Source organism: Salminus brasiliensis, chromosome 5, assembly GCF_030463535.1.
Source record: "Salminus brasiliensis chromosome 5, fSalBra1.hap2, whole genome shotgun sequence".
In the NCBI taxonomy this organism is placed as follows: Eukaryota; Metazoa; Chordata; class Actinopteri; order Characiformes; family Bryconidae; genus Salminus; species Salminus brasiliensis.
Genome location: NC_132882.1, coordinates 41,133,506 through 41,151,156, shown reverse-complemented (window position 1 = coordinate 41,151,156; position 17,651 = coordinate 41,133,506). Strand labels below are relative to the sequence as shown.

Genomic DNA, 17,651 nt, shown 5'->3' with positions numbered 1-17,651 from the left:
TTGCAAAGCATGTAGAAGACTGTAATTTTTATCATAGGTACTCTTCAACTGTGAGTGATGGAATCTAAAACAAAAATCCAGAAAAATACATTGTATGATTTTTAAATAATTAATTTCCATTTTATTGTGGGAAATAAGTATTTGATACACCAGAAAAAGAAACTTAATATTTGGTACAGAAACCTTTGTTTGCAATTACAGAGATGAGACGTTTCCTGTAGTTCTTGACAAGGTTTGCACACACTGCAGCAGGGATTTTGGCCCACTCCTCCATACAGATCTCCTCCAGAGCCTTCAGGTTTCGTGGCTGTCGCTGGGCCACACGGACTTTAAGCTCCCTCCAAAGATTTTCTATTGGATTCAGGTCTGGAGACTGGCTAGGCCACTCCAGGACCTTAAGATGTTTCCTACGGAGCCACTCTTTAGTTGCCCTGGCTGTGTGTTTTGGGTCGATATCATGCTGGAAGACCCAGCCACGACCCATCTTCAGTGCTCTTACTGAGGGAAGGAGGTTGTTGGCCAAAATCTCACGATACATGGCCCAATCCATCCTTCCCACAATACGGTGCAGTCGTCCTGTCCCCTTTGCAGAAAAGCAATGATAAAAATTACAGTCTTCTACATGCTTTGCAAGTGGGAAAACCTGAAAAATCAGCAGTGTATCAAATACTTGTTCTCCCCACTGTATATATCCTTTATCCTTCACCCAGTTCTGCCCTCTGCCTCTTGCGCTCTGACCACTGCTGAACTTCCACTGCTGACCCTTCTCTTTCGTCCCTCACTTTTCATCCCTCCATATTTCCTTTCCTTTGTGTTATTCCATCTCTCTCTCTCTCTGTCTCTCTCTCTCTCCCCGTCACTCTCTCGGCCAGTCTTTTCTTCTGTTTTTCTCACTCACTCTTTTTCTGTGTCCATATATTTGTGGACACCCCTTCAAATGAGTGCTACACTTTAAGTGCTGAGTGCACACACACAGCTTGTCTTGTCCATGTAGAGAAGGAGAGTTGAGGATGAGGTGGTGGGGTGGGGATTCATTCATGCAACATCCTGACCTCACAAATGCTCTTGTCGCTGAAATCAATCAAATCCTCACAGTAGAGACAGTTACTTCAACAAAAGCAGCATGAACATTTTTTTATATCCTTGATTTCAGAAAAAACAAAAAGACAAAAGTATTGGGACACCTGCTCATTCACTGTTCTTCTGAAATCAAGGCTGTTGCGGTAGCTTGTGGCACACTGCTGTGAGAATTAGAGTGCATTCAGGGAAAAGAGCGTTAGTGAGGTCAGGATGTCGGATGATCACCACTCTACCTTAACCCCAAATGATCCCAAAAATATTGGATGGAGCACCAACCATCATTCCATACTCCATATTCATGTGTATCTGCTACAAAGACTGTAACGGCAGCATTTCTCTACAAGGACTATATACATATACCTATACGTACACACAAAAACACAAACACACACAAACACTGGTATGAACTATAATAACTGTTGCCAGAGTGATAAAAAATGAGCTTTAACAGCCATATACGTTTGTAAACAAACACATTCACCTCCAATAAAAGCAGGATAAACTGTGTCCCAATACTTTAGCCCATGTAGTGTAGATTCTGTATTCAACTATTAGCTAGAAAGATACGCTATATGGACTCCTGCTCATTCTGGGTTTCTGGAAGCTTTTGGGTTGCTTTTGAAGCATGTTTAGGTTCCTGTTCAATCTGCACTGTGACATGCTATCCTATCGGTTCTGCAGCATTTGATTGAATACGAGAAGAAAGTGAAGCTACTTCCATCAGCAGTCAAATCATCAAAAAAAAACAAAAAAACACCAGTGATCCAGTTCTACAGGCCCATGCCATGACAGTACCTCCGCCATGTTTGACAGATAATGTGGTGCTGCTTTGGAATTTGGCTTCCCTACTGTTCAGTACTGTTTCCAGACTCCAGCCAGTCACTGACTGCAAAAATATTCATCAGGTTAGTTTGTCCAATTACTTTTGAGTCTGTAAAAATGGAGGGACTACAGAAAAACTCCTCGATTACTTCATTTTGGATCCACTGAATGGTGGCCGTGTACAAAAAAAAAAAAAAGTCTCCCTGTCCGAATACTTATGACTTGTATATGTGTAAGCCTCCCCCCACCGGTCCCTCTCTCTATGCGAGGTGGGTCCATCCTGCTTCCTCTACACTGCCAGACGCAGCTGCTACAAAATGACTAACCTCTCCTCCGCAGGAGAAAAAGTCAATACTTCTCTCATTTACATTCCCATTCCACCGAGACGCGCACACACACACACACACACACACACACACACACACACACACACACACAAGCCCATACACACACACACACACACACTACTGCACGCGTGCCCTCACACCGCTCAAGAGACCACATCAAGCAGCTGTGAAATTAGAGACACACTCTGAGTTCGCTATTTCGGAATGTTTTGGGTGCATTTAAGTGGCTAATGAAATACAGAGTGTTTTTTAAGACAAGGATTTCAATTAAGCCCCGTTTCTGAACCAGCGTGATTCGAATGACTAATGCAGCACACTGGAAGCTTATGGCCCGCTTGCACGCTTAAACCATCACACGCTCGTCTCCAACCGTGCAGAGTTGGTAAGTCATCTTGAATAGACTTGCTTATGGGGGCTCTGACACTGGAAAAGACACTAGAAACCTAGGGGGGAAAAAAACGTACATAGCGTAGCTAAAGACTAGTTAACAGTAGTAGTAGTTCCTGTAGCTGCTGCCTGCATCAGATTCAATACCCTGACTCTGGCCTACAAAGCCAAGAACGGACCAGCCCCTCCGTACCTGATGGCAATGGTCAAAAGCCGATCCGCACCAAGAGCCCTTCCAGCTTCAAGTACGGCTCGGCTCGACCCGCCATCCCTCAAAATTCACGGAAGATGAGCGTCCAGGCTTTTTTCTGTCCTGCATCAAAGTGGTGGAACGAGCTTCCCCTGGGTGTCTTCAAACGCAGACTGAAGACCCACCTCTTCAGAGAGTACTTGCACGAATAGTTCTATGGTCGCCCTATTGTATTGTGTTTAGCAATGTCTAAGCTTAGAGGTATCTTTGGAATTAATAGTCTATTCTACCTAGCTGAGGTTTTTCTTGGGTAAATAGCAAAGCACTTTGTAAGTCGCTCTGGATAAGAGCGTCTGCTAAATGCCGTAAATGTAAATGTAGTAGCAGCCATGTTTCTGGAGGAATCTTTCTACGGCAGCGGTGCTATTTCAGAATCAGAATCAGGATCAGAATCTCTTTATTTCACCAAGTATGTTGCACATACAAGGAATTTGTCTTGGTGAGAGCAACACGCATGACAAGTAACAAAAAACACAGAACACATTCTTAAACTAAAGGAAAAATGACACTAAACAATAAATAGGGTAGGGGATAAATTAAAAAAGTAAGAAGTACTAAAGGTAATAAAGAGCTGATATTTACAGAAAGTAAAGAGCTGATATTTACAGAAAAGAATTTCTGTAAATATATACATATATATATTGCATTCGCAATGTTAGATCAGATCAGTTACAGCTTATAGCTATTAATTTAAGTGTCTGCATTATGATATATAACAAAATACTATTTCTTAATTATTTTATTAGTAGTAAACCATTAGTACTAAACCATAACATGATGTTTGCATCTAAATATTACTACACTAAACTAAATAAATTAAATTCTTTTTTTTAATTAATTATTTTTTGGTGAGATTTGGTGTGTATCTCTTTACGTAAGATCTTTTAATCCAAAGTAAACATAAAAACCTTATTTTAGCCCTACCACCCCGTCACACCAACCTTATTTTGTCTATTAATAAATGCGCCGTTACTTTAAATAATAACGCGAAGAGGAAGTGACATCATTTGGAGCAGCCAGGAACAAAAAAAAAGCTCATTTTAATTTTTATTTAAACTTTAGTTTATTTCTTGCTTTTTCATGGTAGAAAGGGTCCGTCAAGCTCGGCCCAACATGCACTTTAAAGTATTAATGCAAAACTAAAAAATAAAAAAATTCAAGTGTAAATTGATTGGCATAAACTGCGGCCTTTTAAGAATTAAATATACCACCCAGTCACGTTTTATTGTGAATATGGCTGCCATGCCCAGGAAAATCTGCTTTCTTGGATGAGGAACGTACAGCTCTACATGTACGGCAGTCGTTTTATTCCAGGCATTTCGGAGTTCGCTGAATTTGCAGACTATGAATGGCATAAAGTCGCCCCTACAGAAAGACTAGTGGAGAGCCTGTCAAGACATGAAAGCTGTGATTGGCAGTCAAGGTAATTTCACCTTCATTTTTGAATGCTAAAGTTGAAACATTAGTACTACTGTGTTGTTTAAATTTGAACTAACTAAATTTGAATATAACTTCTTTGCATTATACTTATTATAATAACAATGTATTTGCATTATTTGAGCAGTTGTTTTTGAGCAGTTGTCATTTCTGCAAATAAATAAATGCTCTAAATAGCAATATCTTTATTTGAAATTTAGGAGAAAAGAAAACCATGTAGTCCATGGTTTATGAAATTCAACGCAAATGTTAATGCCCCTAAACACACTGCCTATAAATAGTAAAACCAGAGAAGCTGATAATGTAGGGTGGTCTCTTCATTTGGAGCTGGAGCTGCATTTTTCATGCTGTGGATGAAAAAATTAAAGTGTTTGCTCTTAATGGCAATTTTCAAAACTGCAAATGTGGGAAAGGCACTCTTCTCGTAGCCTGAGGCATTGTCAGAACCGAGTCAGAAGCTACGTAAGCAAGTCAACTAAAGATGACTTAATAGCTCCTAACACCATCTGAAAAACGTCCACGATTTAGAATCGCCCACAGAGATACATCTAAGAATTTTCCCCCATCCCCCATCAACACACAGCATCACAGACACAAAGTACCGGAAGCTATTTGAGTGCTAACAGTTCCCCCCCCTAAATTTGAGGGAGCGAGGTACGAGTCAGGCCCATAAGAGAAATCACTCAGTCTTTCATAACAAAGAATTTCTTCATACAAATCATCACTGTGGCCTCTGTCAAATTACCAAGTGCTATAGACTCCCTGACTCTATCCAGGTAGGTGGACCTCCAGAACATTCAGATGGCAGATGGACCTCGCATTTCAGCTTGCAGTTTCTACAGTGCAGACTGTTGTTGTTTGGAAATGGCTGCTCGGGGGAACTGTGGAGGTCAAGAGGAGAACTAGGAGACCTGTAAAACTTGCAGAAAGATCTGCTTGGTGAGACATGCAAGTCAAACCCCTCCATATACTGCCAAGAATCTCACCTTAAAGGTCATGAGGGTGGTGCACTGTTCTACTGTGCAGCAGTGCAGAGCAAACATATCTTTATGGAAGTGTCATAAAAAAAAAAAAAAATAATAATAATAATAAAAAGCTCAACATTTGAATTATGAACATCTAGAGAAGCCAGACGAGTTTTGGAAACAAGAGCCGTGACCCGACAAAGTCAAAATACAACAATACAGCATTTCATGAAAAGAGCACCTTACCAACTGTTAAGCACGAGTGTAGATGTGTCAAGCTTTGGGGTTGTGCTGCTGCTAGTGGCACTGGCAATATTCAGATCTTTGGTACATCGTATTTCATAGGCTAAAACAATGTTGCATTGTGAGAGAGTTGTAGGGCCTGGGACGTCTCTTAAAAATAAATATAACTTATAAAGACAGTATTGTGTCCATTAGGGGGGGAAAAAACCCAGTTGGCCCTTCGCTCTACTTTGCTTAGCGACTGCAACTACGCTTAGGATCCCTTAAAAGGCCTGGATTATGTGGCTAAGCTAGCTAACTAATCAGTGTGTGCTTAGCCAACTCTGGGTTAATTCAGTATTTTGCTTGTGGGTCGATATCGTGGTAGACATAGCAAAGGTAACCAATCAGGCTATGGCTGTACTCTCTCCCGGTGAGGCCTTTTTTTTAAATTTTTTTTTATTTATTTATTTTTTTTAAGTGCGCTATGCTTCCAAGGCTTCATTCCAAAATAAAAACTAAATTAAAATGGAATTATTATTGGATATGCCCTTTAAAAAATAATTATAATAAAAAAATCAACCAAAACGACAAAAATGTTCAATGTTCAGCTGCTGTTGACCGTCAGTGCCGCTATGGAAAGCAAGCTGGCAGGCTGCCAATGCTTGAGTAGCCTGCCAGCATGGGATTACAAGGGAATATTTTGTGCTCCGATTTTGTATAAAATCTGTAAAACTCTTACTATGGTGAGCCACACTCAGCGGAGAGCGGCAGAATACTCATTAATATTGTTTTTTTTACTGATTCAATACATTTATATTTACATTTATGGCATTTAGCAGACGCTCTTATCCAGAGCGACTTACAAGGTTACTCGTATTACAGAGGAGGGCCAATGTAGTGTTCGGAGTCTGGCCCAAGGACTCTTATTGGTGTAGCGGAGCATAGTGACCCAGACCAGGAATCGAACCCTGGTCTCCCACATGGTGTTGTAACAAAGTGGCAGGTAGTGGTGTTATCTGTTGTGCCACACCAACCAATAATAACAATGCTTTTATTAACAATAAAAACAATTGCCAAACCATGCAGATATCTTGTTTTAAACACAAGTAGCGGAAAAACTATCAAATACAAAGTACCGTTTGCTCACAGGGTAACAGACTAATCGACCATTTAATAAATGTTAAATCGTCAGTCTGACCAAACAAATAATAACCTGCTCTGAATCAGCAGAGAGACATACTGGACATACCCGAGTCAGGCTCACAGAAACCCCACTTATAAACATTTAGATGATCGACTCAAAGCTTAAAGCTGAATCTGAAGGTTTTTCCTTTGTAGCATCCCTTCTAAGCTAGCCTTTGCTTAGCTAGCTCAGACAGCACAGTGCAGCTGCTGCTGACTAGCCAACTGCTGAGCTACCGGCACAAGCGTTGATCATAAAACCTCGCTCCTGAGAGAGCGAAGTCGAGCGACTGGCGTTGAGCGTAACAGAAATGTGAAATCAGAGGCCGGCTCTGCTGTGTTTGGACTCGTAGCCGGCTAGCTAGGCTTAGATAAGTTAGCTAGCAGGCTAAACACCACAGCACAGGCCGTGTTCCAGCTAACTGAGGCTCAAATCACAGGGTAGAGGGTAAAGTCTCATATCTGAAAGCACAGAGTTGAGTGAATGGTCTTGAGAGTGTTTTTCAGAGCATGACACCACCAATAAGTGAGGTCCCACAGCACCTCCACCCTGTGGCTCTCTAAAATACACACGGGGGAATGAGCTTATTTGGCCATGTACTAGTTAGAGACGTTGTGATGAATCAGACACGTCGTAATTTTGAAATACCGTATACCGCGGTATGTAAAAATGTTGACGGTATTACCGTTACGCTGTCCAATCCTAACAGTGCCCCACATTGTTCCCAAACAGCTCAACCAGAGCCAACAGTGTCCTAGTCAACCTGATTGACTAGAGCTAGGTTGTGCACTATTCTACTGTGCAGCTTTGCTTGTACGATCAATCTTGATGGAAGGGTCAAATGAAAGAAACGTTACCTGCGATGCAATCAGAAAAATTCAACATCTGAAGTTCACTACAGGACATCCAGAGGAGCAAGATGATCCTTTTACACAAGTGCTGAGTTACAAGGAAAATGGATTTGATGACGTTCATTAAAAACACGTCCCTCCAGTGGAATGGTTACTAGGAGGCCTGCAGAAAGGAGGCTGCTCAGCCCTTGTATATGATTATTAGACATGACAGAGCAAAATCAGTTGTGGATGTAATTCTGGCTCAGTGTGAAACTCCCACACATCTCTCTCTCTCTCACACACACACACACACACACACACACACACACACACACACACACACACACACACACACATTCATCTCCAGCAAGGTGGCTGGTGGAACAGATCCCACCAGTGCAGTCATCCAGATAAAATGCTAAGTGGTTGCTATGGTATCCCAGGCAGTCGATGCGGTGTTGCAAAGTGGTTGGTTGCCCCCTTCTCCCAGGTGGTTGCTATGGTGTTGCAAAGCGATTGCTAGATGGTTGCTATGATGTTGCTAAGTGCTTGTTATAGTATACCAGGTGGTTGCTAGTGGGGTGCTACTATTTAGTGGCTGCTAAGGTGTTGCTAGGTGGTTCTTAGGCATAACATGTTGACATGATATCCCAAATTGTTGCTAGGGTGTCTCGGGTGGTTGCCGAGTGGTTGCTGTAGTACTCTGCAATGTGCAACCTCTGCAATGTGTGTGTGTGTGTGTGTGTGTTTAAGGGTCACTGTGTGTGTGTACATACAGAAACACTAGTCTCTCTCTCCATGGCTCCTATTTGACATTTGAAAAGCACATGGGGGAGAAAGGTGGAAAAGAAAGGGGGCGAGAGACATAGGCAGACAGTGAGAGAGAGAAAGAGAGAGATTCAGGAAACAAGCAGACGGGCAGGCGACATGAGGGACATGGGGGTGAACAGGGAGACGGACAGACGCGGGGAGAGAAGGAGGCGGCTTCGCTCTTAAAAAAACATGAAACAAATAAATAAATAAGTAAATAAATAAATGTCAGCCCTTTCACGGCACAGAGCGCTCCTCAAAGCCCCACAATATTGATGTCCTTGTGGAATAAGGCAGTTCAGAGAATCAATATAATGGCCTCTCCATTCGAGCATTGTGCGGCCGCCGTATAAAAGAGACGGGCGGGCGAAGACGGTTATCATTCTGAAGCAAAAGCCCTGCAGGAATTTCTGCCGCTTGATAAAAAAAGAAGAAGATGATGATGATGAATATATATATCAAATATAAGACTCGGACATTCAGCACTCAAATACCATGGCTTTTTCCAGCAGGCCTTTATTCCCCGCCTCGTCCACACCGCAGCGGGTCAGAGCCAAAGTGCTCTAACGGACCTACGCTTTCTACAGCAGAGGAACCTGCTTATACTCACCTTCGTTCATTAAGAGACTGACATACACACCATAACCACACAGCGAGACCCACGACTGGCACTCAGAGGGAAGGAGGGACAAAGAATAAATAAGGAAAACAAATGAGAAAATAAAAAAGACGACAAAAGGAAGATCGATAACTAGGAGATAGGAGACAGAAAGAAAACCAGATTTAAAAAAAAAGTGGAGATAAAAGGGAAGAATTAGAGAGGAAGATAAGTGATTAAGCTGAAAGGTGGAGATAAACTAGGTGATTGAGCTGAAAGGTGGAGAGAAGGAGAGGAGAAGGGAGGTGATTGAGCTGAAAGGTGGAGAGAAGGAGAGGAGTAGGGAGGTGATTGAGCTGAAAGGTGGAGAGAAGGAGAGGAGAAGGGAGGTGATTGAGCTGAAAGGTGGAGAGAAGGAGAGGAGAAGGGAGGTGATTGAGCTGAAAGGTGGAGAGAAGGAGAGGAGAAGGGAGGTGATTGAGCTAAGAGGTGGAGAGAAGGAGAGGAGAAAGGAGGTGAATGAGCTGAAAGGTGGAGAGAAGGAGAGGATTAGGGAGGTGAATGAGGTGAAATAGGAGAGAAGGAGAGGAGAAGGGAGGTGATTGAGCTGAAAGGTGGAGAGAAGGAGAGGAGTAGGGAGGTGATTGAGCTGAAAGGTGGAGAGAAGGAGAGGAGAAGGGAGGTGATTGAGCTGAAAGGTGGAGAGAAGGAGAGGAGAAAGGAGGTGATTGAGCTGAAAGGTGGAGAGAAGGAGAGGATTAGGGAGGTGAATGAGGTGAAAGGTGGAGAGAAGGAGAGGAGAAGGGAGGTGAATGAGGTGAAAGGTGGAGAGAAGGAGAGGAGAAGGGAGGTGAGCGAGCTGAAAGGTGGGGAGAAGGTGAGGAGAAGGGAGGTGAGCGAGCTGAAAGGTGGGGAGAAGGTGAGGAGAAGGGAGGTGAGCGAGCTGAAAGGTGGGGAGAAGGTGAGGAGAAGGGAGGTGAGCGAGCTGAAAGGTGGAGAGAAGGAGAGGAGAAGGGAGGTGATTGAGCTGAAAGGTGGGGAGAAGGAGAGGAGAAGGGAGGTGAGCTAGCTGAAAGGTGGAGAGAAGGAGAGGAGAAGGGAGGTGAGCTAGCTGAAAGGTGGAGAGAAGGAGAGGAGAAGGGAGGTGAATGAGGTGAAAGGTGGGGAGAAGGAGAGGAGTAGGGAGGTGATTGAGCTGAAAGGTGGAGAGAAGGAGAGGAGAAGGGAGGTGATTGAGCTGAAAGGTGGAGAGAAGGAGAGGAGAAGGGAGGTGATTGAGCTGAAAGGTGGAGAGAAGGAGAGGAGAAAGGAGGTGATTGAGCTGAAAGGTGGAGAGAAGGAGAGGATTAGGGAGGTGAATGAGGTGAAAGGTGGAGAGAAGGAGAGAAGAAGGGAGGTGATTGAGCTGAAAGGTGGAGAGAAGGAGAGGAGAAGGGAGGTGATTGAGCTGAAAGGTGGAGAGAAGGAGAGGAGAAGGGAGGTGAGTGAGCTGAAAGGTGGAGAGAAGGAGAGGAGAAGGGAGGTGAATGAGGTGAAAGGTGGAGAGAAGGAGAGGAGAAGGGAGGTGAGCTAGTTGAAAGGTGGAGAGAAGGAGAGGAGAAGGGAGGTGATTGAGCTGAAAGGTGGAGAGAAGGAGAGGAGTAGGGAGGTGATTGAGCTGAAAGGTGGAGAGAAGGAGAGGAGAAGGGAGGTGAGCGAGCTGAAAGGTGGAGAGAAAGAAAGGAGAAGGGAGGTGAGCTAGCTGAAAGGTGGAGAGAAGGAGAGGAGAAGGGAGGTGAGCTAGCTGAAAGGTGGAGAGAAGGAGAGGAGTAGGGAGGTGATTGAGCTGAAAGGTGGAGAGAAGGAGAGGAGAAAGGAGGTGATTGAGCTGAAAGGTGGAGAGAAGGAGAGGAGTAGGGAGGTGATTGAGCTGAAAGGTGGAGAGAAGGAGAGGAGAAGGGAGGTGATTGAGCTGAAAGGTGGAGAGAAGGAGAGGATTAGGGAGGTGATTGAGCTGAAAGGTGGAGAGAAGGAGAGGAGAAGGGAGGTGAGCGAGCTGAAAGGTGGAGAGAAGGAGAGGAGAAGGGAGGTGAGCTAGCTGAAAGGTGGAGAGAAGGAGAGGAGAAGGGAGGTGAGCTAGCTGAAAGGTGGAGAGAAGGAGAGGAGAAGGGAGGTGAGCTAGCTGAAAGGTGGAGAGAAGGAGAGGAGAAGGGAGGTGATTGAGCTGAAAGGTGGAGAGAAGGAGAGGAGAAGGGAGGTGAGCTAGCTGAAAGGTGGAGAGAAGGAGAGGAGAAGGGAGGTGAGCTAGCTGAAAGGTGGAGAGAAGGAGAGGAGAAGGGAGGTGATTGAGCTGAAAGGTGGAGAGAAGGTGATTGAGCTGAAAGGTGGAGAGAAGGAGAGGAGAAGGGAGGTGATTGAGCTGAAAGGTGGAGAGAAGGAGAGGAGAAGGGAGGTGATTGAGCTGAAAGGTGGAGAGAAGGAGAGGAGTAGGGAGGTGATTGAGCTGAAAGGTGGAGAGAAGGAGAGGAGAAGGGAGGTGAGCGAGCTGAAAGGTGGAGAGAAAGAAAGGAGAAGGGAGGTGAGCTAGCTGAAAGGTGGAGAGAAGGAGAGGAGAAGGGAGGTGAGCTAGCTGAAAGGTGGAGAGAAGGAGAGGAGAAGGGAGGTGATTGAGCTGAAAGGTGGAGAGAAGGAGAGGAGAAGGGAGGTGATTGAGCTGAAAGGTGGAGAGAAGGAGAGGAGAAGGAAGGCGAGTGAGCTGAAAGGTGGAGATAAAGAAAGGCAGTAATAGAGACGGAGTGAGAGAAGAGCTGTGGGGCGCTCGAGCTGGACGGACAGATGAAGAGAAAGAATTTGAACGTGATAAAAGAGAGAGGGGGAGAGAGAGAGAGGGAGGGTGGGCGAGAGTCAGGCAGAAACAATGGTGATTAATGCGGAGACTGATAGAAGGTCAGAGAGCGCCTGAGGAGGAATATTTCCATCACCTCTCACCTTCCATTCCATCCCTGCTCTCCTCTATCTCTAATTCCCTCTCCTCTATCTCCCGCCCGCCCGCCCGCCTCCTTCCTCTGCTCTTTTTCATCCATTTCACACTTCCCTCACTCGCGCCTTCCCTTCTAATCCGCCCTCTCTCGCCCCGCGGTTTGGAGTGTGTGTGGCGAGTGTGCGCGAGAGGCCGCTGTCTGAATGGAGCCGTGTAAACGTTAGCGTTAGCTCAGCACACACCCGCAGCTCACAGGACAAACATCTCGGCCCGTCTCAGTCAGGGTCATCCTCTTTCAGACTCTGAGAAAAAACAACACAACTCACTGAGGACTGCTCTCTCTACTCTCTCTTACTCCTCCACCTCCAACTTTCACCTTCCTCCATCCATCCCACTCGTCTTCTTTTTAGGTCTGATACTGTAGGGTTTTGGGTTGTTTTTTTTTTTCCATTCCTGTGTAGCCTACTCCGGACACCCGGGCCAACGACGTCCATGAAGATTCGAACATGAACACCCAGAGAACATTATTCAGAGCCAGCATAGCATTACGCTCTTAACTGCAGGATAGAAGCAGGTTTTTAGCTCACAATGACCTGAGGAACATGATACAGCTGGATGATTAAGTTATGAGGCGATGCCACAGATAAAATCTTACACGCAAACACTGTGTAGGAATTACACCTATGAATAATACTACCTGTAGAGTAATGAAGGCTGAGAGTGAGTACACAGAAAGTGTGATATATATATCTATATATATATATATATAAAATCCAGGCTAAACTAAGTATTGAGTGCTGTATATGCTCATACGTTCATGTTCATACTTTTCATTTGGCCCACATTTCTAAAAATCCTTTTTTTGTATTGGTCTTGTGTAATATTCTAATTGTCTGAGATACTGAATTTGGGGTTTCATTAGTTGTCAGTTATAACCATCAAAATTGAAAGAAATCAACACTTAAAATATATCAGTCTGTGTGTAATGAATGAATATAATATAAAAGTTTCACTTTTTGAAAAGAATTACTGAAATAAATCAACTTTTTCATGATATTCTAATTTTATGACCAGCACCTATATATATATATATATATATATATATATATATATATATATATATATATATATATATATAGGTTAATGTGTTGAATGTTAATTATCTCTCTCTCTCTCTCTCGCTATTATATATATATATATATATATATATATATATATATATATATATATATATATATATATAAAATAGAGAATATATATATATATATATATATATATAGAGAGAGAGAGAGAGCGCGAGCGAGAGAGAGAGAGCGCGAGCAAGCGAAAGATAGATAATTAACATTCAACACATTAACCTCATAAACCCCATAATCTTAATTTCAATTTAATACTTAACTCTACTAAACTAAACCACATACAGCCTACGACAATTGATATATTACATAGAAAGAAAGAAAGTAAAATAAATAATCTATAATATAATAATAATAATAATAATAATAATAATAATAAAAGGCATAGTTTTGCAAGGCCGCCATTGGATGCATGTGTCCCTGCTCGGTAAAATACTCAAGCCTTGCCCTCAGAGCTTTAAGATGTAGACCACATATTTACTAGTTTTAAGATGTGAAGCGCCGCCCAGGACCTCATGAACATGACTTGTGACAAGTAGTTTAATCTAAAATGTACTACTTAAGTACTGAAAGTAACTTCAGGCTTCAGGACTGTAGAAGACAATGTGAGTCTTCAGCTAACTCTCTAAACAAACCTGCCCAAAAGAAGGAAAGGCTGAACAGAACGGACTCAACCTAAGAGTTTCATCTGTATAAACCAGTGAGGAGAGCAGCTTAAACCCCTGAGCTTTACTCTCTGTAAACTCTGTGAACTACAGCTGAAAGATCTCAGGCCATTCGGACACATCCGAGTATTTAAAGATGGTGAAGATGGAGTTTCTTCTGGTGGTTCTTGCATCTCAAAATAAACGAACAGAGCTCTAGCCAGTCGATATGCTATGGCTACGGACTCTGACGGTCAACCAATTTCCCTTTATAATAGCATTTCAAGCAAGGCGACCCAACCTCAGCTTACCTAAGATTATATTCCGTCACAGCAGCACAGATACTCGTTAGCTTTGTGGCTAAATGTAGTCCTCAGACCGTCAGTTCCAGCAAACAGGAGGCAATTCTCATGCATGTTTTAATAAAGTCAGTCAGTCTCTAAGAGAAATTGCCTCCTCTAGGCAGGCCTGCTAGCCAGTCCGGCACCATTACAGATACAGACAAAAATAGAGCTTTTTGACCAGATTTCAAACCGCCAGAACCTAATCCTGTCCATTCATCAACGAGCCCCATCCTGAAATCCTTCTGGTGCAAAACACAGCGAGATACTGGAAGACAATCTAAAGCTTGGGTGAAACGTCACTTTCTGCAGGACAATGACCCCAAAGACTCGAGGCAAATACACTGACTTGCCGCAGCCTGCAAATCCCTGAGGGTAACTTCAGTACAGTGTAACACTCGCTAGTGCTGTTCGTTATAATGTTACAAAATTGGTCGGATTTTAACTGTTAGATTTACATACCTGTTAATCCATGTCCAATCAGCAGTCGGTCGATCAGGGGGAGGGGAGGGAGAGCATGAGGGAGAGAAAAGAAGCAGAGACAGTAAATGTGTGTCCAGGAATTAGAACATGTAGTTTGCACGATGCTAACTGCTAAACATCAGTTTCCATTACTTGACTGCAAAGCAGGGTAACGTCCAAAAACGGGTCGAGTTCATGCAGTAATAATGGTTGACTGTATGACTGTTAAAAAGACTTACAGGTTGGATTATTATGTTATGTATATGACGGTGGATTCTTTCATACAGACCTACTGGTTGGTTGCTTGTGTCACAGAGATGTACTGGTTGACTATCTATTACGTCGTACGGACCTAGTGGTTGGTTGACTACGTAATTATGTCATGCATGCTTATAGATTGGTTGATTAGGTCATACAGATCTACAGGTTGGTTGATTATGTCATACAAACCTAGCTGGCGGCTGCTTGAGCCATACATATATACTGGGTCACTGATTATACCACACTTGCGTAGTAGTTGGTTGATTATATGATCGTTATAAAGGCTTACAGGTTGGATTATTACGTCATATACCTGATCCTACCAACCTACAGGTCGATTGATTGTGTCACAGAGATGTACTGGTTGACTCCATCTCAGATCTTTAGGTTAATTATGTCATACAGACCTACTGGTTGACCATATCTCTCAGATCTATAGGTTAATTATGGCATACAGACCTTCTGGTTGGTTGATTGTGTCACAGAGATGTATTGGTTGACTCTACCTCTCAGATCTACAGGTTGATTACGTTGTACGGACATAGTGATTGGTTGATTATGTAATTATGTCATGCATGCTTACGGATCGGTTGATTAGGTCATACAGATCTACAGGTTGGTTGATTATGGCATACAATCCTAGTGGCTGGTTGAGCCATACATATATACTGGGTCTTATGTAGTGGTTGGTTGACTATATGACTGGTATAAAGTCATTTACATGATGGTGGATTCCTTTCATACAGACCGGGTGCTGTGGAAGAACTGGAAGATCATTTAAATGATCAAATATTTTCTGTCTTGTAGTTGATAAACTGTTATTCCGTATGATTTTTCGGCTGAGATCAAATTTGCTGTGCTTTTGAAGTCTCTCTTACTCTGTTCGCCTACCATCTGTGGCATGTGCATGATTATGCTGGGATTGGTCTGGGGGACCTACAAAAAAGTGGAGCCCATGGGCCCATGACCAAATTAATCTACCCTGCTTGTGGTAGTAGGCTCTCCACTAACATTTCTACACCATTCCCTGAAGGCTTTTCCATCACAGCAGGAGGATGAATCAGTCCCAGCATGTTCACTCTATGGCCTGGTCTGACGCTTCCTACCACCACAATTCTGGCTCCAGCGTGTTCTCAGAAACACAGTCCTTTCATTTATTTAGAAAGTAGATCAGCGTGCTGGCTATGTGGAAATGACAACATCTCGAAATCTTAATCTTGTTTTTGTGACCTAGCCGGGGTTTAATTTGGTGGGTGTGTGGAATTTTCCATCTTCTTTTGATTGGTCAGCTTAATAGAGTGTCAAACTCCAGGCCTGGCGGGGCCACAGCGCTCTCCCCCGTTCCCCAGTCCACTGATTCGACTCATCAGCTAATTAGCAAGGTCGTTGCAGCTTGCCAAGGTTGCGGCGTATTATTCATGAGTTGAGTTGTGTTTGTGAGAGCAGAGAACGTACAGTGCCCTGCAGAATTATTGGCACCCTTTACCTTCCACTGTTCTCATCAGCCCTATAGGTTTACAACAGGGTTTAAGAACTGGGAATAATTCGGATAGGCCCTGTATACACTTGTGTGGGCTTTTAGAACCACAGAAGACAGAAGAACTAGATTTGATTCCCCAAAATAACCTCTGAATAGATGCTTCTTTAAAGAATCTTTTTGTCATTTGAAAAGAAGTGAGTGGGAATACACCTTTTAATGTTTAAAGAACTTTAATCTTTAGTCTCAGCCTCAGGCACTTTCCCACATTTACATGGACTGTCCTCTATAAGCAAATCTGGCCGCAGAGATGCTCACAAGCCCTGATTGAGTCTTGAGCTTCTAGGGTGCGAGTCTGAGTCAGGTCTTGGGTCTCTAGGGTTTGAGTATAGGCCAAACTTCTGGGGTTTGAGTTGAGGCTTAACTCTGTGGGGTAAAAGTCAGAGTCACAAACGTAAGTCTCAGGTGTGCTCGTCTGAGTCAACAAAATCGTGAGTCTCTGGGGTGAGTCTCAGGGTTCAAGTTAAAGTCAAGTCTCTGGGGTGTGAGTCTGAGTCGAGGCATAACTCTGCGGGGTGCAAGTCAGAGTCAAGCCGGGATTTGACTCTCTGGGTTGTGAGTCAAAGTCAAGTCTCGAGTCTCTGGGGGTCAAGTTTGAGTCAAGTCTCTGAGGTGAGAGTCCAAGTTTAGGCTGGAGTCCAGTCTTGAATTTTTTGGGGTGCCAGTCCAAGTCTACTGGTTAGCTAGCTAAAAGCTAAAAGCTTAGCTAATGAGAATCCAAGTTGAGGCTTAAATATTTGAGGCGAGAGTCCGAATAGAGGCTCGAATCTCTGGGGTTTGAGTCCAGTCTTGAATTTTTTGGGTTGCCAGTCCAAGTCTACAGGTTAACTAGCTGTAAAAGCTAACCTAGCTGACACTTTAGCTAGTTCATCAGAATTCCATCAGCTAACACGAGCTAGCATAGTCGGTAGCTTACCATTTCAACACATTTTCTGAAAGCGTTGCTTCCATCAGACTGAGGCTCGTCATCTAAATCTAATTGCCACTGTGGGAACTGCAGCAAAACAATGGTCGTAGCTGGTCAGTTTGCATGTAGGTCAGATGGTCCTTTCCTGTCAATGTAGGTGGATCTTGGCCACACTACAAGATGATATGCTGCAGAATCTCAGTAACATCAGGAACCTCAATATAAGGTTGTATTTCTGTAACCGTACTTGAGTACCGTAGTGAGTAGAAGTGTGGAGGACATGTGACGAGTTCAACATCCTGGACCTGAAGGCCCCGCTCGTTCGGTTTATGGTGGTTTGCACCAACGTAGCTAAACGTACTCAAGCTCTGGATGCTCTGCAGCTGTTCCATTTCAGCTCCTGCTCCTCTACGCTGCTCGTCTGGCCCATATGGTGCGAGCAGGCATTTGCATGCACAGCCACAGCG

At 43.6% G+C, this 17,651-nt stretch overlaps 1 protein-coding gene across 1 annotated transcript in view; it reads right to left on the bottom strand.

Moving 5' to 3' along the window:
* cadm4 (cell adhesion molecule 4) overlaps positions 1-17,651 on the bottom strand; it is a 263,298-nt gene that overhangs the window by 107,473 nt on the left and 138,174 nt on the right. The window lies entirely within an intron of this gene.